Source organism: Ornithorhynchus anatinus, chromosome 11 (genome assembly GCF_004115215.2).
Source record: "Ornithorhynchus anatinus isolate Pmale09 chromosome 11, mOrnAna1.pri.v4, whole genome shotgun sequence".
NCBI classification, from domain to species: Eukaryota; Metazoa; Chordata; class Mammalia; order Monotremata; family Ornithorhynchidae; genus Ornithorhynchus; species Ornithorhynchus anatinus.
This window is the reverse complement of record NC_041738.1, coordinates 22,867,646-22,893,087: the sequence shown is the minus strand read 5'-3', so window position 1 is coordinate 22,893,087 and position 25,442 is coordinate 22,867,646. Positions and strand designations below refer to the sequence as shown.

At 43.4% G+C, this 25,442-nt stretch overlaps 1 non-coding gene across 1 annotated transcript; it reads right to left on the bottom strand.

Annotated features, from left to right (window-relative positions):
* Positions 1-19,684: 19,684 nt before the first annotated feature.
* Positions 19,685-19,822, bottom strand: LOC114815400. Its single transcript, XR_003763163.1, has one exon. It is a non-coding gene; the product is annotated as a small nucleolar RNA SNORA7 (small nucleolar RNA).
* Positions 19,823-25,442: the final 5,620 nt, after the last annotated feature.

Below are 25,442 nucleotides of genomic sequence, written 5' to 3'. Positions count from 1 at the left end.
GGAAGAGTGTTTGGCGGTTTTGAAAAAGGAGGGCATTCCAGACCAGAGATAGGATGTCGGCCAAGGGTTGGAGGCGAGACCAGGCACAGCGAGAAGGTTAGCACCAGAGGAGTGGAGTGTGCAGGTTGGGATGTAGAAGGAGAAAAGAGAAGTTAGGTAGGAGGGAGCAAGGTGATGGAGAACTTTAAAGCCAATAGTGAGGAGTTTTTGTTTGATAGGGAGGTAGATAGGCAGCCACTGGAGATTTTTGAGTAGTGGGATGACATGCCCTGAACATTTCTGTAGAAAGATAATCTGGGCAGCAAAGCGAAATATGGATTGGAGTGAGGAGAGGCAGGAGGTCGAGAGGTCAGAAAGGAGGCTGATTGAGTAATCTATGCGAGATAGGATGAGTGACAGTACGAACTGGGTAGTGGTATGAATGGAGAGGAAAGGGCTGATCTTGGAGATGTGAAGGTGAGACGAACTGGATTTGGTGACAGATTGGATTATGTGGGTTGAATGAGAGAGCCGAGTCAAGGATGACACTAAGATTATGGGCGTGTGAGACTGAAGAATGGCTGTGCCATCTACAGTGATGGGAATGTTTGGGAGATTGTCTGTTGTGTGACCTTGAACAAGTCACTTCACTTCTGGGTGCCTCAGTTACCTCAGTTGTAAAATGAGTATTAAGACTGTGAACCCCATGTGGGACATGGGCTGTGTCCAATCTGGTTTGCTTGTATTTACTCAAGTGCTTAGTACAGTGCCTGGCACGTAGTAAGTGTGTAACAAATACCACAATTATAAATTTATTTATATTAAATGTCTGTCTCCCCTTTATACTAATGTCTGCTCATTGTGGGCAGGGAATGTGTCTGTTGTAGTATTATATTGTACTCTCCCACACCTTTAGTACACTGCACACAGTGTCCTCTGCACACAGTAAGTGCTCAATAAATATGGTTGACTGATTGAGTAACCTCATCAATAAAATGGGGATTAAAATTGTGAGCCTCATGTGGGACTGAGTCCAACCAGATTTGCTTGTATCCACTTTAATGCTTAAAACAGTGCTTGGCATATAGAAAATGCTTAAATACCAAAATCATTATTATCATTATTACACATACATAGGCTGGATTCAGATAGAGTTTGATATTTTGGGGTTTTAAGGATATGGAATTGAGGAATTAGACTGTAAGCCCGTCAATGGGCAGGGATTGTCTCTATCTGTTGCCAAATTGTACGTTCCAAGTGCTTAGTATAGTGCTCTGCACATAGTAAGTGCTCAATAAATGTTATTAAATGAATGAATATTAGATTCTGTTGTATTTCTGGTGAAGTCAAGCTTCTACTTCAAGACTCACACAGTAATATCATCACGGCAAGTTTTTTTTGGAAATACTGCTCCTTCTGACATTTTCAGTGACACAAATGACTAAATAAATGCTTAATACCCCAACTACCTCCTGCCCCACAGTGCAGCATTACAACAATCTAGCTGCACTTGTATAACAAATTCCACTGTCAAGTCCAAATTATCATTATTTTTTATTTTGAGGTACAGACATCATTGGTTGAGGTGGGCAATGATGTCACTTAGAGAAGCAGGGTGGCTTAGTGGAAAGAGCCTGGTCTTGGAAGTCAGAGGCCGTGGGTTCTAATCCCAGCTCGGCCACTGATCATCTGTGTGACTTCGAGCAAGTCGCTTGACTTCTGTGCCTCAGTTACCTCATCTGTAAAATGGGGATTAAGAATGTGAGCCCCACGTGGTACAATCTGATTACCTTTTATCTCCCCCAGTGCTTAGAACAGTGCTCAGCACATAGTAAGTGCTTAACAAGTGTCATCATTATTATTATTATTATTAAACTAGAAGAAATCCAAAGCTGGCATCTCCTGGGATTGTGACTCACCTCAGGGCTCCACCATGGAGCTTCAAACTTTGATTCCAGAAGAATTAGGTTTTCAATCCACAGAGGATGATACATGTGACCTTGCATAAGGCACTTAACTTCTCTGGGCCTCAGTTACCTCATCTATAAAATAGGGATTAAGACTGTGAGCCCCATGTGAGATAGGGACTGTGTTTAACTTCCACCAACCTCAGAGTTTAGAACAGTGCTTGACAAGTACCATTACTATTATTATTGTTATTATTATTATTATTGTTACCCTTTGGCTGCTGGCTTTCTATTCAAGGCAACCTCAAGTGTCTGTGGAACCATGACTCCAGATGCACAGGGGAGATCCAGGCTGGTGTTATCATTCAATCAGTGGTATTTACTAATCACTTGCTGTGTGTAGAGCACTGTACTAAGCACTTGGGAGAGTACAACGGTGTTGGTAGACACATTCCCTAAGTCCTTGGTTAAACATATTACTACTATTACCACTGACCATAATAACTGTGGTATTTATTAAAAACTTACTGTGTGCCAAGCACTATACCAAGCACTTGGCAGATACAAGATAATCAGGTTGGACACAGTTCCTGTCCCGGATGGGGCTTACTGTCTAACTAGGGAGGAAACTAAGGTCCAGAGAAGTTAGGCAACCTGTCCAAGGTCACACATTAGGCCAGAGGTGGAGCTAGGATTAGAACCTAGGTCATTACTCATTCCACTAGGCCATCCCACCAGAGTCTATTTCTGTCCTCCGAAGACCAGACCCGCCCTCAAGGAGCTTACAGCCTAACGCAGCTCTTCTGAAGAGGTTGAATTCCCTCCCGAATAGAACAGCCCAGAGCCGGCTCTCGACTAGGGAGGAATTTAGTCCAGTTTTATGTGCAATGGTCCATTTTCCAGTTGATCTGTCCCCCATGCACAGGGCATCAAATCTCTATGTCCAGGATTTTTATATTCTGGTACCAGTTTCCTTTCCCCTCAGCATTCCGCAGCTCAGAAGTGGCAACCCAAGTGGCCAAAAGCAGCATACCATGGTGGACAGAACATGGGCCTGGGAGTCAGAAGGTCATGGGTTCTAATTCCTTCTCCACCATTTGTCTACTGTGTGACCTTGGGTTAATCACTTCACTTTCGCTGTGCCTCCGTTACCTCATCTGTGAAATGGGGATTGACACTGTGAACCCCATGTGGGAAAGGGGAATGTGTCCAATCCAATTTGCTTGTTTCCACCATGGAGCTTAGTACAGTGCCTGGCACATAGTAAGTGCTTAAATACCACAGTTATTATTATTATTGCCAGGGTCCTGGAGCGTCCCCTCTGCCTTCTGTATACCTGGCAGGAGGCGGCCCAGGTGCTCAAAGGTCTCAACCGGGATCCAACTTAAGCAACTTCATGACTTAGGCTCAGGGCAGTCTCATGGTCTTAGAGGCTGTTCAGGGCTCAAGAGGTTTGGACCCAGAAGGCATCCAGAGCCCTCAACACTATGGGTGCCTACTTTTCATCGCTACAACAGAGGGAGGCAAAGTTTTCACACCTGAAATGCCCAGTACTGAATTGGCACCGGTCCTCTGTCTGGCCAAAAACTGGACTACAGAGTTTAAGGGCAGAACTTTGGTCAACATGGGTTGGAGGCAAGGCCGGGTTCAGGCATTTGGCTGCCTCGAGGCTGGAAAAAATATGGCTCATTATTCCCTTGCTCCAATAACTGCATTATCTATAACAGTATGATAACAATAATAACTGTGGTAATTAAGTGCTTACTATGTGCCAGGCACTGTATTAAGCATTGGGGTGGATACAAGTTAATCAGGTTGGAAACAGTTCCTGTCCCACATGGAGTTTACAGTCTTAATCGCTATTTTGCAGATGAGATAACTGAGGCCCAGAGAAGATAAGTGACTTCCCCAAGGTGTCACAGCAGACAAGTGATGGAGCAGGGATTAGAACCCAGGTCCTTCTGACTCCCAGGCCCATGCTCTATGTGAGGGTAAGGAGTGCATGACAAGAGTATATTGCCCTTTCTGCACATACATCACATAATTATGTCATTTGTAATATTTTGAGGCACCTCTCAGGGTCACACCTGGAGAGTTTCCAACTCTATGAGTCTCAACTACGGGAGGGAAAGTCAAACAGAGGCATACCCATTTCATTCCTAGCTTGGGCAGTGGCTAATAATAATAATAATAATGTTGGTATTTGTTAAGCGCTTACTATGTGCCGAGCACTGTTCTAAGCACTGGGGTAGACACAGGGGAATCAGGTTGTCCCACATGGGGCTCACAGTCTTCATCCCCATTTTACAGATGAGGGAACTGAGGGACCGAGAAGTTAAGTGACTTGCCCAAAGTCACACAGCTGACAAGTGGCCGAGCCGGAATTCGAACCCATGACCTCTGACTTCAAAGCCCATGCTCTTTCCGCTGAGCCACGCTGCTTCTGTGAGTGGAAGACAAACTGCTACAAGTCAAAACTCACCTGTGCTGGGCAGCAGTGGCATGGGAGAGAGTCAAGGGCAGAGACTCAGGTTTATTGCATGGAAGGAGACAGTGATAGAATCCTTGCATATTTTTACCAAGAAACCTCTATGGATACACTACCGGAATGATTGCAGATGGAGGTGAGGCATTCTGTGAGAGATGGGTCCATAGCATAGCTATGGGTAGAACCCAATTTGACAGCATAAGACAACAACAATATTTTGAGGACATTCATCCACAGAGCATCTCTCTGCCATTGTCACCACTGCTACATCCCTGCCCCTTGCTTTGCAACCCTTTCCTCTATCTACAGAATGCCCTGAAAAACTTAGATCTGAGCCCCTGATTTATGTGCCAACAGAGCAGTTGATTATTAATTGCGGTGATTGTTGAGTGTTTACTTGTGCCAAGCACTGTACTAAGTGCTGGGGAACCTACAAAATCATACTGGACAGTCTTTATTCCACATTGGGCTCACAGTTTACATAGAATGGTGCAGAATGTAAGTGTGATTTTACAGATGAGAAAACAGACACAGAGAAGTTAAATGACTTGCCCAAGCCCACACAACAGACAAGTGGCAGAGGTTGGGATTAAAGCCCCAGTCTTGTGAACCCCAAGTTTTTTCCATTAGGTCACACAGCTGAAATTCTATTCTAGCTAATCCTGCTGTCTCTACCTTATCCAAGGGTAGAGGAAGATGTATGTCCTGTCTCCGCCATCTTTGTGAAGGACTGTGTGGTCACCATCTTTGTTAGGGGGTACTCTGCTGCCCACCATTCTGCCACATGCCAGGGTGGTTGCTTGCTCCAATCTGTGTATCTTTTTCTAAATTCTCATCTGTGTTACTCTGATCTTGCTTACTCAACTATGTGTACCCTGCACCAGGGTGTACATGAATACATTCATTTATTTTTATTAATGTCTGTCTCCCCCTCTAGACTGTAAGATGACTGTGAGCAGGGTATGTGTCAGTTTATTATATTGCATTCTCCCAAGTGCTTAGTTCAGTGCTCTGCACACAGTAGTCAATATGTAGGATTGATTGAATTGATTGTTTTCCTTCCTGTCTACAGCCTAGCCCTGATTGAAGAGGGGCTATGGGGATGAGCTGCTGAGGGGCTTAAAGCAGGAAAAACTCAAAACACAGGTTTACCCCATCATTAATCAATGTCTCGTCACTTTCCTCATCTGCCTGACCTTTCCAGGCTAGGGATCACCCAGGATTTGACTCCTTATGGAGTCTTCAGATGTCACTCCACCTTCTTAAATGGCAACATAACAAGGGTGAGAGTTTCCCAGACTCCAACTCCACCTCACCCGTGCCCACCCCAGATCCAGGGCTGAGGCTCTCTCACAGCTCCTTGAGAATGAGCTGATTGATCTTAAACTTCAAAGTCATTTCCTGTTTGGTCCAAGATCTGGAAGAACTTCCAGAATGATTCTCATTTTCCCCAAACCCATTTCTGTTTTGATGATGATGATATTTGGTAAACACTTATGTGCCAAGCACTGTTCTAAGCACTGGGGTAGATACTGTCACAAGCCTCCTAGTCAATACCAAACTACACGTTCCTGGACCAGTGGAGCCTCGGTGACACATAATAGAAGTCAAATCATATCTCTGATCACCACAGTCACTGTGAAAAGTTTCATACTTAATTTTACCAACATACAAGGGCATGACACATACATATACTCACTCACTAAGGGTCCAGTACCAGTCTGTGGTCAAAGGAGCCCAGTCTGCCAATATTTCTTTTTTCTGCTTCCAAGAACTGCTGCCTTCTGCTACTCCCACTGTGTGCTTCTCTTTGCATCTCAACATGCCTCTGTACTGTTTTTTTGAGTGTGCCTCCTTTTTTAGCATGTCTCAACACAATCACCTTTTATCTGGCTTAGGTGTGGCCCCTGTGGCTCTAGTCCAGGACCATTACAGGCTAGAACAGGGAGAGAAAGCCATGCCTCCCTCCATGCTCCCCCTCACCCCCACCACAGGCCCGCAATCACCTGCCTCAAGTAAAGCCCATCAGTTTTTGCAAAATCTCTCCCTTGTTGTTGTTTGTGGGATTACAAACAGTCACCAGAAAGACAGCTTGTTGTGGGCTCACCACAGATACAAGGTAATTAGGTTGTCTCACGTGGGGCTCAGATTCTTCCTCCCCCTTTTACAGATGAGGTTACTGAGACACAGAGAAAGTGACTTCCCCAGAGTCACACAGCTGACAAGTGGCAGAGTCAAAATTAGAGCCCACGACCTTTGATTCCCAAGTCCGTGCTCTTTCCACTAAACCACACCGTTTTCCCTAGTAGCTTCCTGTGACTAGCTCCCCAAATCACTCACCTACCAGGGAGCTATTGATAAATGCCATGTGATTGCTCTGTAATTATATATGCATGCAGATTACTCACTAATTATCCTCAGCAGGTGCAAATGTCATTAGCTCAACCACATCGCTGACATGTACGGCCAGAGGAGCAAAGCATCCTGTATTAATTTGATAATTGTGTGTTATTTGCTGTGTCCATAGCTTTCAATACATAATAAACATAGAGACTAAAGGCTGCTGGCAGAAACCCAGGGCACGATGCTGGACTGGACACAAGCTCCGGTCAAGAACTGCAGAGGGAATTTCTTCCTTGATCAGAGTTGTGCTTGACTTTGGTTCTGGTGTTGGTAGCAGATGAAACTGCGAATTAGTCAGGGAGGGAACTGGTATGCTAAATTAATTCAAGGCAATTTTGGAAACCACAGTCATGCCCAATGCCCAAGGGCCATTTGCTAGTTTCAGTGGAGGCATTGAAACCTAGTGGAATGAGTGTGCCCTAGTCAGCCTTGCCTGGGCAGAGAGAATGCTGCTGAATCCCTCAATAGACCTGGAGACTGACACATCCCTATGTAATTAATTAATTAAGAATAGCACTTGTTAAGCACTTACCATTTGCCAGACACGGTTCTAAGCTCTGGAGCAGATACAAGATAGGTTGGACTCAATCCCTGTCCCACATAGGGCTTACATGCTTATCTCCATTTTACAGATGAGGTAACTGAGATCCAAAGAAGTGAAGTGACTTGCCCGAAGTCACACAACAGACATGTTACAGAGGTGGAATTAGAACCCATGACCTTCTGATTCCCAAGCCCGTGTTCTCTCCACTAAACCACACTGCTCTTAGTTGCTGCGCTTGATGACTTGGGAACAGACTTGACAGTATACCCACTAGGCAGTGTGACCTAGTAGATAGAGCATGGGCTTGGGAGTCAGAAGACCTGGGTTCTAGTTCTAGCTCTTCTCTTGCTCTGCTTTATGACCTTGGACAAGTCAGTTGAGTTCTCTGAGCCTCATTTCCCACATCTGTAAAAAGAGAATAGGATATCTGTTTTCCCTCCCTCTCAGATTGTGAACCCTATGTGGGATAGGAGCTATATGATTTGATCATCTTGTATCTTCTTCAGCACCTAACACAGTGCCTGACACATAGTAATAATAATAATAACAATGATAATAATAATAATATTGGTCTCATCTTTAATATGGGAGTAACAGCCAACTTCTCTCCCCTCTCCAGGTACATACCAAACCCGGACATGCCCTCGCAACAGTCTGCAAGTGCACTCAGGGTTTCGATGGACAGGAGACTGACAGTTGGTCTTGGTGTCCTCCAACCATCAACTTAGAGAAAAGGCTGAAAATGCAGTGAGAGAGTTCAGTTAGCTATGACCACATATTCAAGTTGTAACACAAACTAGCTGGAGATCATTAATAAAGACTAAGCAACTATTTGTCAGCCACTCAAAAGTATTTACTGAATATTTACAGTGTATGCTGAGCTATACTGAGCACTTGGATAAGAACAGAAGTAAAAGTAGTGCTGCCCAGCAAAAATAATTGTGATATTTATTAATTGTGTCAAGCAAGATAATCAGGTCCCACATGGGGCTTATAGTCTAAGTAGGAAGGAGAGTAAGAATAAAATCCCCATTCTGCAGTTAAGGAAACTGAGGCACAGGGAAGTTAAGTGACTTCCCCAAGGTGACAGAGAAGGTACATGGTAGAGTGGTATTAGAACCCAGGTCCTCTGACTCCCAGGTCCATGCTCTATCCACTAGGCCATGCTACTTCAGGGGAAGGAGCTCAGGACCAGGACTCAGAGATCTGGGATCTAGTTCTATCTTGGCCTCCGGCTTGCTGAAAAGAGCTTGCACATGGCCTAGAGAATAGAGCATGGGTCTGGGAGTCAAAAGGACCTGGTTCTAATTCCAGCTACAGCACTTGTCTGCTGTGTGACCTTGGACTTCTCTGAGCCTCAGTTCTCTCATCTGTAAAGCTGGAATTAAGAATGTGAGCCCTAGGTTAGACAGGGATTCTGTCCAACCCAATTACCCCAGTGCTTAGAACAGTGCCTGGCACATAGTAAGCACTTAACAAATACCACTATCATGATTATTACTACTTTGTGCAAGGAACTTCTCTGTGCTTCAGATTTCTCAACAGTAAAATAAAAATTAAATACACGTTCTCCATCATAAATTATGAGGCCTCATGTGGGACAGGACTCTCGTATCCACCTAGAGTAAGCACTTAATCATTGCCATCATCATCCAAAGTCATGGCTCCTCCCCTCAAGGAGTTTATAGTCTAGAAGAGATCTTCCAAGATAATCTGGATGGGTCAGAAATCTATTTTCTTGGACACGGGGCCTGAACTGAAAAACTACTCCAGATTCCTTCTCTGGCCTCCTTGTCGCTTCATAGCCTCCATATTCTCAAAGTGACTGGAATTGACAGCCAAACTTGTCTTTCCAGAACTCTCAGCAAGCCTCAGAGAAAAGCTTCATGCTAATGCAGAATGATATTAGTGGCTCCTGAAGAGGAGTATGGTTGGGGGAAATGATGCCGGGGTAATAGGGCATCAGCTCTGGGCCACTGGAAACTTATCCCGGCTCTGCTCAGTGGACCAGGCTCTGAGGGCAAATGTGCTTCTGAGAATAGCAGAAACCATCACCCCTGAAGCCCAGCCCATCCAATAATGACCTATTTTTCAGCTGATTCCTTGAAAGGCAGTTCTCTCAGCTCCCAGGCATGGCAGGTGGACCAGTGAATCCCCTAGAAACTGACTGTGGTGACCAAGGTGTTCTGCTCCCCTCCACCTGCCACCCCTCTATAGTCCCAGTAGCCACGAAGGCTCGACAGTTTGGGTAAATTTGGGTCAGCAAGCAGTTACTGGCTAGTGATAGCCTCTGGACCCCTGAGTTTGGGCAGCCAGGTCCCAGGGCCCACCCAGGAATTTTGCATGATGTGACCCTCACTCCATACCTCCCTTCCAGATGATGGTGTGTGAACAGTAGTCGACCCACTGCTGCTTTTGCAGATGGACAGGAGAATAGCTTCATTCATTCATTCAATCATATTTATTAAGCACTTACTGTGTGCAGAGCACCATCCTAAATGCTTGGGAAAATACAATACAAGAATAAGCAGTGACAATCAGTGTCCACATTAAGCTCACAGTCTATAAGTGGGGAGAAAAGGACATCAGTACAAATAGACATCAAAACAAATAAATAAAACTACAGATATGTACATAAGTGCTGTTGGGCTGGGGTCCATGGGGGAGCAAGTCAGGGTGACACACAATGGAGTGGAAGATGAAGAAAAGTGGAGCTTAGTCTGGGAAGCCCTCTTGGAGGAGATGTGCCTTCAATAAGGCTTTGAAGCAGAGGACTGTAATTGTTAGATTTGAGGAGTGAGGGCATTCCAGGCCAGAAGCAGGATATGGGTGAGGGGTCGGCAGTGAGACAGGTGAGACTGAGGCAAAATGAGAAGGTTCGCACCAGGGGAATGAAGTATGCCTGCTGGCTTGCAGAAGGAGAGAACTGAGCTGAGCTGAGAGGGGGCAAAGTGATGGAGTGCTTGAAAGCCAGTGTGAGGAGTTTTTGTTTGATACAGAGGTGGATAGGCAACCACTGGGCTTTTTTGAAGAGGGGTTGACATGTCCTGAACATTTCTGTAGAAAGACGATTCGGGTAGTAGAATAAAGTATGGACTGGAGTGAGAAGAGGCAAGAGGTTGGCAGGTCAGCAAGGAGGCTGATACAGTAATCTAGGTGGGATAGGATGAGCAACTGTATTAATGTGGTAGCAGTTTGGATGGGGAGGAAAGGACAGATTTTAGCGATGTTGGGAAGGTGGGACCAACAGAATTTAGTGATGAATTGAATATGTGGGTTGAATGAGAGAAAGGACTCAAGGCTAATGCCAAGGTTACAGGCTTGTGAGGCGGGAAGGATGGTGGGGCCAACTACAGTGATGGGAAAGTCAGGGAGAGGTCACGATTTGGGTGGGAAGATAAGGAACTCTGTTTTGGACATCTTAAAGTTGAGGTGACAAGAGAACATCTAAGTACAGATGTCTTGAAGGCAGGAGGAGATGTGAGCCTGGAGAGAGAGAGAGAGATCGGGGAGGAGATGTAGATTTGGGTATCATCTGCATAGAGATGATAGGTGAAGCTATGGGAGTGAATGAGTTCTCCAAGGGAATGAGTTGATTCCCATCTTAGCCCCTTGCTTATCTTGGCCATAAAATACCCCTGAGTCTCTCTGATTAGATAGAACTTGGGCGAGTAATGTACTCTTGGTTGCCAAGGGCCCCTCTCCATCTCCAAAAGGTGACTGTATATTTATAACTGCTTTTTTCTCTGCACAAGGAGTCTCCTTTGTTCTTCTAGGCTAGGTCTGCCAGGAGGTAGGCAGGAGGGCAGACAGCATGGCAAGCAAAAGAGATATGTGACAATAATGGTGTTTGTTACATCTTTACTTTGTGCCAAGCACTTACTAAGCACTGGGTTAGATACCTGGTCCCTGGGTTAGATATATGATCCCTGTCCTACATGGAGCTCACAGTCTAAGAGGGAGAAACAACAGGTATTCAATCCCCATCTTGCAGAAGAGAAAAGTGAGGCAGAGAGAATAAAAGTGACTTGCCCTAGGTTTAACTTGGGGGAAGCAATGGAGCCGGGATTAGAACCTAGGTCCTCTTAGTCCCCAGATTTGTGTCTTTGCCACTAGGCCATGCTGCTACTCACCTCACCTCTTGCACATCTGTCTTTGTGTGTAGACATAAGCTTAGTGAAGGATATTGGCAAACCTTAGGATTAGGGCAAAAACAAAAGTTAATTTTTTTCTTTTATCCTCCGTCAGGGCTTAGCTACCAGCCCTATATGGACTCCATAAATCTCCTCGGCCATTCTTATTTCCATTTAGGGAATATTTCTTTCCTCATTAAAACTTACCACCATCCACACTCAACTTCCTCCCAACAGCTGTGGGATCTCTGTGTGTGTACCTCTGCTGAAGATGAAAAGTAGATGTCCGAGACCTAAGAGATAATTAGGTCTCTGTTCTCTGAGCAGGATGGAGTAGTCCTTGGGTCTTCCACCAGTATCCAAACCCATAGCATCCTGTTTCTAACCCAATTGCCTGGCATATCCCTGAAAAATCAAGTGACTGGACCATTTCCCCATGCTATGGCCTTCTCCAATCAGTCAGTTTATCAATCACTTATATTTACTGAGCACTTACGTTGTGTAGAGCAAAGTGCTAAGTGGTTGAGTGAGTACAATACAAGAGAGGTGGTAGACATGCCCACAAGGAGCTTATAGTCTAGAGGGGGAGACAGATATCAATTAGGCTATGGGACTGAGGGTAGGGTGAATACATCCAAAAAGGAGAAGTGAGGCCTTAGCCGGGCAAGGCCTCTTGGAGGAGGTGTGATTTTAATAAGGCTTTGAAGGAAGGGAGAGTTTTGGATAGGAGTATAAGGAAAGGGAGGGAGTTCTAAGCTAGAGGCAGAATAGGCGAGGTAGATGGCAGCAAGATAGATGAGATAGCGGTACAGTGAGTAGGTTGGTATTAGAAGTTTGAAATGTGTGCCCTGGGGTGGAGTAGGAAATCAGCGACGTAAGATAGGTGATTGATTGCTATAAAACCAATGATAAGGAGTTTCTGTTTGATGCAGAGATGGATGGACAACCACCAGAGGTTCTTGAGGAGTGGGGAAACATGGACTGATTGGTTTTGTAGAAAAATGATCTGTGCAGTAGAATGAAGTATGAGTAGAATGGGGAGAGACAGGAGGCAGGGAGGTCAGCAAGGAGGGAGATGCAGTAATCAAAGCAGGATAGGATAAGTGCTTGGATCACTGTGGTAGCAGTTTGAATGGAGAGGAAAGGGCAGATTTTAGCGATGTTGTGAAGGCAGACCAACAGGATTTGATGACTGATTGACAGCATGGGTTGTACTAGAGAGATGAGTCTTTCAACTGTAGCACGGATGGATCTGTTGTTGACTTTTACACAACAAACACAGGCTTGGGAGTCAGAGGAGCTGGGCTCTAATCCTGGCTGCACCACTTAACTCCTCTGTACTGCAGTTTCCTCATCTGTAAAATGGGATTTATTACCTGCTTTCCCTCCTACTTAATAATAATAATAATTATGGTATTTGTTAAACGCTTACTATGTGCCAGGCACTGTACTAAGTGCTGGGGTGGATACAAGCAAATCAAGCTGCGAGCCCTGTGTGAGACAGGGACTGGGTCCGACCTGATTGTTTTGTATCTGCCATAGTGCTTGGCATAAAGTAAGTACTAAAAAAGTACTAGAGTCATAATTATTATTAACACCATGATATCAGCACCCACCCACACCTGTCTGGATGGAAGGAAAGACTGTCCACTCCGCCTGTCCTTCTCCCACACAACTTGCTGGACTGTGTACGTAGTCTCTGAGCCTAAGGGGAGTTGAGCAGAGAGGCCCAGTCCCCCAGAGTTCAGCCCACCCATCTCCTGACCGAGACAGACACAGTACTAGGTGCCTTGATCCCTGCCATTTTAATTTTCAGTGCCCATATGAGTTTATTACGTGGCCCATAACCACCTTGCGACCAAGAAGTCCCAGGCTCTGGCAGCTAATGCCCAGGCCCATAAAATTAAAAGCTCCTTTTTTGGCTTTTGAGTGGGCAGTGAGGGATTTTTATGTGATCAGTTTTCCTGCTGTTTTCATTGCGGTTGTTTATTTATTATAGTTGTGCTGTATTTAAAACTCCATGTGGTGTCCACAGTATCTTGGCAAGGAATATGTAAATATAATATTATTGCTGGTGAAGGAGCCAGGCACCAGACTGTTGGATTTCCAGGATCTGCTGTGGGGGGGAATGAAGGGCTAAGAAACACGAGGGAGGGGCAATAAACAGGGAGAGGAATTTTTTCCATGTCATTTTTCATCATTTGTCAGTATTTCCTATCTAATTCCTGAGTCCAAAAATATTTCCAGGAAAATAAGGAAGGTCAACTTGGGTGACCCTTGGTTGTGTGTGGTGAGAAGCTGGCGCTTAAAGGAGAACTGAGCTACTTAGCTACCCGGAGATGGGAAAAAGATTGTCACTCCTATGGAACGCTCATGGTACATATGACACGTGTGATGCATGTAATGCATGTGACACATAGATGACACGTGATACACATAATGTATGTGACATCTGTATTATATGTGATGGAAGCAATGCAGGTGTTACATGAAATGCATGACATATATACTGCATGAAACAAGCGACACATATAATGTATGACACATGCAACAACTGTGAATAATGTGACACTGCGTATGTTTTGTCAGGGCCATAGTGCAACACAATGATTTCTCCTGGAAGTCCACCTGAATCTGGGAAAATGTTTGGGGGTCCTGTGTCTTGCCCCTCAATGCTCCAAAGCCATGGTGAACTCCTGCCGGGATGCCATTAACCACTTCTGAACTTCAGGGACTGGTGGCAGGAGCTGAGTTGGGAGGGAGATTGGGCTCTTCTGGATTTCCACCCCTAGCCAGCCTGGTCCTTGTCCTTGCCAGTTCACCTTGAGATGATCACCTCTCTTTGCTTACAGTCTGAAGCCAGCCCTGGCCTAGCTTCTTCAGATTCTTCAAACAATCCTTAGCACTGGCCTGGTTCTTAGAAGTAGTTCATGATCATCTGCTTCTCTTCGTGTGTGAAGGGTTCTACAGCACGGGCATCCCCTGAAGTTCCCAAAGGATTGACTGGTGGCTATTGATCATTCTCTCTTATACTGGGAAGTTGAAAGAGGCTCTCAGAGGCTCAGATTCAAAATCAATCAATCACTGGCATCTACTGAGCGCTTACTGGGTGCAGAACACTACACAATACTAAGCACTTGGGAAAATACAGTACAACAGGGTTGGTTGACCTGTTCCCTGCCCACAAGGAGCTTACAGTTAGAGGAGAGACAGATATTAAAAGAAATTACAGATATGTGCCTAAGTGCTATGGGGCTGAGGGTGAGGTGAATATAAAGTGTTCAAAAGGTACAGATCCAAGTGCAAAGGTGATGTAGAAGGGAGAGGGAGTAGGGTAGAATAGGGTTTAATTAGGGAAGGCCTCTTGGAGATGTGATTTTAATAAGACTTCGAAGGTCGGGGGTGTGGAGGTCTGTTGTATATGAAGCGGGAGGGAGTTCCAGATCAGAGAGTGGATGTGGGTGAGGGATTGGCAGTGAAATAAACAGGATCAAGGCACAGTCAGCAAGCTGGAGTTAGAGGAATCAAATGTTCAGCCTGGATTGTAGCAGAAATCAGTGAGGTAAATTAGGAGGGGAAGATCTGCTTTAAAGCCTTTAAAGTAGGAGTTTCTGTGTGATTGGAGGTTGAAGGGCAACTACGGTAGGTTCTTGAGTAGTGGGAAGACATGGACATAATAATAATAATAAATAATAATGGTAATAACAATAATAATAATAATTTTGTTGTTTATCAAACCCTTAAGAAGTGCCAAGCACTGTACTAAGCCTCGGCATAGTTTCTTTATGTTTTTCTTTTTTAGAAAAATGATCCGGGCAGCAGAGTGAAGTAAGGACTGGAGTGGGGACAAGAGACTGGCAAGTCAGAGAGAAGGTTGTTGTAGTAGTCAAGATGGGAAAAAATAAGTGCTTGAATCAATGTAGAGAGGAAAAGGCAGATTTTAGCAATGTTGTGAAGGAAGAACTGGTAGAAGGTAGATTTGGTGACAGATTGAAAATGCGGGTTGAATGAGAGAGATGAGTTAAGGATAATGCCAAGGTTGCGGGTTCGTGAGACAGGAAGAATAGACACAGGGAGGGCAGGTTTTGGGTGGGAAGATGAGGAGTTCAGTTTTGATTATATTAAATTTGAGGTGTCGGTGGGACATACGTAGATGTTTAAGCATCACTTCCTATCTCTTTTTAAGTTCCTCCACATATGCCATAGTATACCAGGTGTTATTTTAACTTCAGGGTTGCCTCCATGGCTCCAGACACACAAATCACCCCCTTTATTTTGAAAGAAAACATGACACATAGTGAATCACTGAGTTTTTGTGGCGCATTTGTTCAAGTGAATGGCAGGAGTGTGCTAACTTGCATTTTTTATGCACATAATTCAGGTTGGCATAGAAGGATTGAGCTTGCCAGAAATCTTGAACATTGCAAAAGGGAAAACAGGGACAATGGTGTTTTAAATTTCGTGGGGTGACAGTGTGTAAACTGCTATTTAAAATTTAGGTCTACTTTCAGGAGTCTCTAGAATTGCAGCTCTGCAGAATTCAACCTCTTTTTGGTAACAAAAACTCACAGGTGACTGTTGAATCACTGAGAACTTGTGAATGAGATACAAGGACTAGCAATGATGTGTTAACCTTGATCCAGATGGGAAGAGGTGAGATGAGCACTGTAAAGATTTTTCTCCACTTGTAAGGGGAATATATAGAATCCGTTTAGAATAACACTAGAGATGGCTGTTTGCATACTGACATGCTAAAATCACTGGAGGAGGGCCATTTTCTTTATCAATGATTCACTTGATCCAATTCTCCAAGGGTAAGCTTTGCTTAGCTAGGAATCAATCAGTGATATTTCCTGAGCTCTTAACCGTGTGCAGAGGACTCTACTAAGCACTTGGGAGAACATAATAGAACACAGTTTGTAGACATGGTCCCATGCCCACAGTGAGTTTATAGCCTAGAGGAGGATTTTGAGAACTACTTCTAGGCTCTGAAGGGAAACCCACAGGGTATGTTATATTTAATTATGTGGTGTTGGCTATAATACTCAAAACTTAATTTTATTGCTGTACTTCCTGTTAAATGCAGTAGTTGTGTTCTTAAGAAGCTCATATTATGGGAAAATAATGTTTTGGTAACTAATATTTCCAAGAGAATTCATGGGTTAGGTAGTAACTGATTCAAAGATATTACCATGATTGACTTTTTCATAACAGATTCAGTCAGTTAATGGTATTTATTGACTGCTTACTGTGTGCATAGCATTGAATTAAGCATTTCATTCATTATTCAATCGTACTTATTGAGCACTTACTGTGTGCAGAGCCCTGTACTAAGCACTTGGGACAGTACATTACAACAATAAACAGACATATTCCCTGCCCGCACCGATCTTACTGTCTAAAGGCGAGGAGACAGGCATTAATATGAATAGGTAAAATACTGGATAGTACAGTACGATGAAGTTGGTAGACGTGATCCTTGCCCACAAGGATCTTAAAGGCTAGGGCGGGGGGTTCCTTTGTTATTGTTTCATTATTGTTATGGTCACCATTATTAGAATAGTTATCCTCTTTGCTTATCATTCTTTTACTGAACTGAATATTGTAGAATTTACAAATATGCAAAGAAACCCAGCATGGTGAACAGTACAGGGCAGTAAGGTTGAAGCAGAGCTGTGAAATGTAATAGTATAATACCTCAAGCAACACCATGTTTCTTCCTAATTCAGATCTTGTGCCAACTTGTGGATCAGGCTATACCAGCATACAGTAGTGCTGTGAGGAGAATGTTCCTTAACTCTTCAATGAGATAATATCCAACTTGTGTAAGGAAAACTTGGTTTCTTGCATAATCGGCTGCATCTACTTAGACTGTGAGCCCCATATGGAACAGTAACTGTCTTTTCTTATTTTTAATGGTATTAAGTGTTTACTATGTATACTGAAATAGATATAAGCTAATCAGATTGTATACAGTCTATGCTCCTTTAGGGGATGCTAGTCTTAATCTCCATTTTATAGATGAGGTAACTGAGGCACAGAGAGGTTAAGTGACTTGCTAAAGGTCACACCACAGATAAGTGACAGAAATGGAATTAGAACCCAGAATTAGAATTCCAACTCCCAGGCCCATATTCTGTCTACTAGGCCACGATGCTTCTTGTCTAACCTGATTAACTTGTATCTACCCTGGTGCTTAGAACGTGCTTGACTCATAGTAAAAACCACTCTCAATCCCACAGCTATGTATGTAACTTCAAATTATATACTCTGAATTATTTATTTATAGTAAAGTCTGTCTCCCTCTCTGGATTCTAACCTTAGTGTGGGCAGGAAACATGCCTACCAACTCTGTTGTTTAGTACTCTCCCAGCTGCTTAGTATAGTGCCCTACGTGTAGTAAGCATTAAATATATACATTAATTGACCAATTATGCGCTTAACAAATACCATCAATAAAATTAAAAATAAATCTTATTGTCACATTAATGGACCTCAGGGACTCTATCCTGATTTTCAACAATCTTCTTTTTATCAAAAGATCCATGATTCCTTGCCTATCTAGGGATTATTTAGGTCATTACTGGGGATTGGTTTGAATGAGTGGTAGCTTTGTACTAACCTACATGTATGGCTTCACAGCATTGTCTCGCACTGTGCTGCTCTTTGAAACAGGGTTTCTTGCCTCCATTTGTGCTCTTTTCTGTTGCTCCCATGGTTTTCTGACTTGTTTGTGTGTGTGTCTTACTAAAACCACACCTCCTCCAAGAGGCCTTCCTTGATTAACTCTCATTTCATCTTCCCTTCTGGATCACCCTTGCACTTGAATTTGCACCCTTATACCCCTTCCTCAACCCCACGGTACTTATGTACATATCCATGATTTATTTATTTTAATGCCTGTCTTCTCCTCTAGAATGTAAACTCTCCGTGAGCAGAAAACATGTCTTCCATCTCTGTTACGCTGTACTTACCCAAGTGCTTAGTACAGTGCTCTGCACAGAGTAAACACTCAAGAAATATGACTGATTTACTGATTTTGTGGTTGTGTGTGTGTGTTGGTAAAGTGAAAGTCATTTTTTTTCTTTTTTCATTTTTGCTTTTTCCCAGGTTTTATAAAGAAATTAGAAGTCCCATTTGCCCACAATCTCTTACTAAACTGTTTGAGAGCCTTTCTCAACAATAGCTTAGAAATGGAGAGGACCCAGCACTGCTTTCTGCTGATGAGGTCTTAGAAATAACCATTCCACAAACCCAAATTGCCCATCATGTGTTTGTCAGTTGTCTTAAATACCATGGATTGATTATCGATTGTGTGAAACTGGGCCCAGGGAAGCAGGACAGAGTATGGATGAAGGCTCAGCACAAACTATCACCATTACTGAAAAAAACACCAACTCTAGCACGTCCCACTATTAGGGGGAGGACAAACTGAAACCTTCGCCACTTAACCTGATAGACTAAGGAGCAGGAAACACTCTTCCCTTATTTACTACTACAACCCAGCCCACACACTTCTCTTCTCTAATGTCAACCTACTCACTGTACCTCAATCTCTTCTATCTTGCAGCTGACCCCTTGCCCACGTCTTGCCTCTGGCCTGGAACTTCCTCCCTCTTCTTGTCTAATAGATGATCAGTCTCCCCACATTCAAAGCCATATTAAACGCACATCCCTTCCAAGAGGCCTTCTGACTAAGCCCTCATTTCCTCTTCTCCTACTCCCTCTGTATCTACCTTACACTAGGATTTGCACCCTTTATTCACCCCTCCCTCAACTTCCCAGCACTTATCTTCATAGCCACAATTTGTTAATTTATATTAATGTCTATTTCCCCTTCTAGACTATAAGTTCACTGCGGGCAGAGAACATGTCTACCAACTCTTTTACATTGTACTGACCCAACCACTTGATACAGTGCTCTGCATACAACAAGAGTTCAATAAATCTGATTGATTGATTCACTGAATCAGGGGTCAGTGTGCCATTGGGTAAGAGATTCACTCTTGTCTTATGCTCTTGAGTCGTTTCTGACCCATAGCGACCCCATGGATACATCTCTCCCAGAAAGCGCCGCTCTCCATCTACAATCATTCTGGTAGTGGATCCATAAAGTTTTCTTGGTAAAAATACGGAAGTGATTTACCGTTGCCTCCTTCCACGCAGTAAACTTGGGTCTCCGCCTTTGACTCTCTCCCATGCCGCTGCTGCCCAGCACGGGTGAGTTTTGACTTGTAGCAGATTGCCTTCCACTCGCTAGCCACTGGTCAAACTAGGAATGGAATGAATATGCTTCTGCTTGACTCTCCCTCCCATAGCCGAGACTGGTAGAGTACTGGAAACTCTCCAGGTGTCACACAGAGAGGGTGATTCTCTCTTAGTGACACTCAAATGCCCAGATGCAACCTCACCTTGAGGGATGTCATCTTTGAGCCTCAGAACAACTCTATTTCATGTGTGTCCCCTTGTTACAGTTTGGTAGAGGTGAGATGAGCATTAATAGACACTTTGAACACTCCTTCTCTATTCTTAAGGGAAAAAATAGCAACTTGTCTTGAAAATCTCTACAAACCACAACTCATTTAGTGATGGCCCGTGATAGCAAGTCCGTTAGAATGACTGACTGGGATGTTTTAATCTCTATGTGTGACCCACTGTAATTTACATCTGTAGAGACCAGCTGAGATTTGCTAGCACTCGCTTCTTGACTTTTAAATGGGGAACTTGGAATTGACCCTTTCCATTTCAAGGTGCGCCTTGGTGTTTCACCACTTCTTTTCATTCATTCAATAGTATTTATTGAGCGCTTACTATGTGCAGAGCACTGTACTAAGTGCTTGGAATGTACAAATCAGTAACAGATACAGTCCCTGCCCTTTGACGGGCTTACAGTCTAATCACTTCTTGTCCATAAACCGTCTCTTAAACTTTGTGTAAACGGATTTAGGGAAGGGTCTTGTTGACGCCACCTCTGCATATGGTGATGTCTTTTGGTATCAACAGCTCACAGCATCTGGGGTAGATTCATTTAGATTTTGTTGTGTTTGATGGACTAACTGGTCACAATATGTTCACTTATATTTTCTGATCCTCAATCTGGAATTGTACAGGACCACTGAGGTCTACTGAGAATTTTGAGCAGCTTTCTAAGTCTTCAGGGAAAGCTATGGAACGTGTTATATCTTATGTTGGCAGGGCTTAAAACACAAGCTACTAGTACAAGACTTTATACCAGGTTGATATCATTCAATCCATAATTTATTATTATTGAGGGCTTACTGTGTGCAGAGCACTTGGGAGACTACAATATAACAGGTTTTTTATGAAATTTGTTAAGCACTTACTATTTGTCTAGCCCTGTTTTAAATGTTGGGGGTAGGTACAAGATGATCAGGTCTGACACTGTCACTACCCACAGAGGGCTCATTATCTAAGTAGGAGGGAGGAAAAGAAGCAGTGTGGCTTATTGGAAAGAGCACTGGCTTGGGAGTCAGAGGTTGTAGACTCTAATCCCGACTCTGCTACTTGTCAGGTGTGTGACTTTGGGTAAGTCACTTCACTTCTCTGGGCCTTAGTTACCTCATCTGTAAAATGGCCCCACGTGGGACAATCTGATTACCTTGTATCTACCCCAGTGCTTAGAAAAGTGCTTGGCACATAGCAAGCGCTTAACAAATACCATTATTATTATTATTTAATCTCCATTTTCCAGATGAGGTAACTGAAGCACAGAGAAGTGCTTTGCCCAAGGTCACACAGAAGGCAAGAAGGGGAGGTAGGATTAGAACACAGGACCCCTCACTCCTAGATCTGTACTATTTCCATGAGGATATGCTCCTTTCTTTGATGGAGTTCCGTATCACATGGAATTCAGTTTTATTCAAGGCAACATACTTGTAGTAGTAATGGAAGTGGTGGTGGGTAGAAGAAGTAGAGACAGAAGCTTAGCCATCTATAAAAGCTTTGAAATCAGTAATAATGCTTAAAAACACTACTGTATGCTCCAGACACTCAGTACTGTGCTCTGCACACAGCAGGTGCTCCATAAATGATACTGACAGACAATAGAAGCAACAAACCCATTCCTTGCAAAAGACAGGAGGCATTTACAATCCAGGGAGGTAAGGCTACATGCAAAATTTTTACAAACAGTGGGAGGAATCAGGAGGATTAGATTGAGATGAAATGACAGAATAAACCACAATAAATGATGGCATGTATATTTGTACATAAGTGTGGAAGGTGGGTGGGGCTACACAGGAGTTAGAGGAAGGTGTTGGGCTAATGTGACAGGGATGGGAATTAATCTGGAAAGACTTGTCAGAGGAGGTGAGAATTTAGGCAGATTTTGAAGATGGGAAAGGCTGGGTTGGCAGTTGTAACCTGTTGTATTGACAGGATAAAGTGTGTTGTAGTGTGTCACAGTGATTCACTGAGTTTTGTGTTGAAGTCGCAACACAGTAGTATGATTCTCTTGATAACTGTGTTCTTCATCAGATATATCTGCAGAGGAGTAGCGAGCATTTCTAGGAATTCTGAGTGCTCCTAGGAAAATAGAGGATTCGTCCTGAAAATCTCTAAAACACACAGCTTGCAGAGACTGTTTTTTTGGTGAATTGATTAGAATGGCAACAGTGTTTTCTTTTATGTGTGGAATCCACTTGAACCAGACTGCAGAGACAAGGGAACACAGCCAGAACTTTGAGAGCACTGCTTCTCACTTCTTGCCTGTTAAAAGAAAAGGTCACAATGTTCTTTGTCAAATTCCATGCTGTATCCATGGTGGTTTACTATCCTAGACTGATTTTAAATTCCCTCCATAATTTCTGACCTACCTATAAATCAGCTTCAGGGAAGCAGCGTTGCCTAGAGCACAGATCTGGGAGTCAGAGGATCTGCGTTCTAATCCCTACTCTAACTTTAGTTCACTGGGTGACCCAGGGAAGACACTTAACTTCTCTGGGCCTCAGTTTCCTCATCTGCAAAGTGGGGATTAAGTCCTATACTCCCTCCCACTTAGATTGTGAGGTCCATGCGGGACAGGAATTGTGTACAATCTGATTATCACGTATCTACACCAGCGCTTAGTACAATGCTTAGCATACAGTAATGCATGACAAGTACGCTTCTTCTCCTTTTTCTTCTTCTCCTTCTTCATTTTTTTCTTCCTCTTCTTCTCCTTCTTCTTCTTCCTTTCTAATCAAATGCTCCCAGGTCCCTGTAATGCTTCAAATTTTTGTTGAGTGTTTTTTAGATTTAATGATCTGGTGCATCAACCAACATTGACTCTTACAAGCCACTCTTATAAGCTATCGATCAATCAATAGTATTCATTAAGTGCATACTATTGTATGTACATTAGTTTGGGTTAGTACAATAGGATTATGAGACATAATTCCTGTCTTCAAGGAGTTTACAGTCTAGCAAATTTTTAGATGATTTGAGAAGCCTGTGGCAATTTGTAACAAAGTCCTTGTTTGTCAGTTTTCATCTGGTGCCTGGAGGCTGAACCCTCACTGTACACTCAGATATTTCAGATCTGTCTTTTCACTTCACATTTTGTGTAGAAAGACAGCAAAAATAAGGAACTTTCTTCTAACAGCATGAGTCTTGCTGGATACAGTGCTGACTGTGGAGTGCAGACTGTAGTCCCTAGACTGTAAACCCCCTATGGGCAGGGAATGTGTCTACCAACCGTGTTAAACTGTACTCTCCCAAGTTTATAGTACAGTGCTCTGTGCACAGTAAGCATTTGATTCTTGATTTGATCTGATTGCAGTGAAATGAAGGAAGAAATGGTGGCTCGAATGCACATGCGTGTGAATGTGTGTGTACAAGTTCATCAGGGTGGATTGGACTGCACCATGTGTTTCCCTTAAGGTATAGTTCCTTGAAAGCACACCCTCTTTGCTCCAGAAGAAGTGTACATAGCTGATCTACTTCTTGCTGATATTTTTATTGGTGCATTTTCCTTCTTTTCATTGTATTTGCATTGTATTCTTTTATTCACTGTTCCTGTCCCTCCATCACTTAGGATGTGAGTTCCTCAAGCAGCACGGACTATATCTTAATTGACTTTCTTGCAATCACCCCAGTGATTAGAGCGGAGCTTCCCAAATTATAAATGTTCGTAATATTTCTACTAATAGTAATAATGACCTCCTGGATAACCCTCTGCAGAGGCAAGTAGAGCATTTCTGGGAATTGCTTCGAACACTGTTTCTTGACTCTTAAGGGCAGAGCCTGGAGTCTGACTCTTTAATTTTGTGGTGCTCATTAGTGGGTACTTAGTGTGTACATAGCCTGAGAAAGAGGGCAATGATTAGAACACTGCACAATGAATCAAAAGATGACAATCACAGAGCGAATCCATCTATGCCTCTATGATAGTCACTAGGAAGAAAGGGGGAGGAGAAATCTAGGAAGAAATCCATTCCTGGAAGGTTAATTGGATTAGGTACTAAAGACCTTTCAAGATATTCCCTTGGATCCAAGGCAATCAGAGAAAGATTAGAAAGGAAAAAAAGTGGGGCAGGTAGTTGGAAAAGAAACCACTCAGTCTTTTGGGGGTCAGTAAGGTCTGAGCTACAGCCCAGAGCACAGAGAGGGATCTGAGATGTGGTCTGGGAGGGTTAGCATATCCGGAGGGTTTGGGGTCTAATGGTTAGGACTCCAGAGGAACAGGGTTCCAACCCTCGATGGGTAGAAATAAATGTAAGAATCAGTGGCATCAGATTTACTGTGGCATCTGTAGACCAAAAGGAAAGGCTCTGAGGGGGTGAAATTGGAACCGGGGTTGACCTGGGGTCGGGGGGCAGGGGGGAGAGGGGAGGAGGGGTGGACCAGAAGCATCCTGAGAAAAGAGAATTGATCAGAAGCGTGTGTGAGCCTGGATGCCTACAGAAAATAGGACTTCTGGGGAAAGAGAAAAAGTGTTAGAGAAAGGGATATAAGATTTAGATCAGATTCTCTTCTATTTGTTACCTAATTAATTGCACTGATTATACTTACAAGGTGCCTATAAAAATAGGTTGCTATCTCTGATCTGGGTGTCTGCCTGAGCTCTGAGCTGGAAAAGATCTAGTTGCCGAAGAGATGTCAGGACCAGGGAATCTGCGAGAGGGAAAAGGGACAACCCCAGAAAGGAATGGCAGTCTATGCCCCAGTGATCCCTCTTCCTTTGAAGAAGCACCAGTTTTGGGAGACAGGGAGTGATGACAGTGAAAAGAGGGCTATGAGAGAGGAATTTGTTAAACTGGAAACCCACAAATCCATCCATCTAGGGAAGGGAGGAGTCAGAGAGTTTAAGGTCCCAGCATACAGGGATATGGGCTGTTTTAACTGACCGCTGGGACTATTTTAGCTGGGATTTAGTGTTAAGAACTCTTGGAACTGCCATGTCCTACTTGGTCCCTAAGTTAGGAATATTGAGTATTCTCTTTTGACCCTTTCCCATATATGATGTACTTTATTGTCTAAACTGTAATTAAATCATCTGAACTCAAATTGTTACTATTATTATCGATAACTATTGATAACAGTGTTAATAATGATCATGGTGATTATTAAGCATTTACTGTTTGCTGATAGCCCTGCATCATTTCTAAAACAATCCTAGCCCATAAGGGTCTCACAGTTTCTATTATCTCCATTTTACAAATGAGGAAACTGAAACCCAGAGACATTAGGTGACTTGCCCAAAATCCATAGCTGGCCAATGGTCATGCTAAGAATAGAATCTGGGTCTCCTGACTCCCAGCCACTAGGGCCTGCTGGAACACCAGGAACATTAGTAGACTGTAATCTCACTGTGAGCAGGGAATATGTCTGTTAAATGGTTGTTCTATACTCTTCCAAGGGCTTAGTATTCATTCATTCATTCATTCATTCATTCATTCATTCATTCATTCAATCATATTTATTGAGCCCTCCTGGGTGCAGAGCACTGTATTAAGTGCTTGCAAAGTACAATTCAACAATAAAGAGAG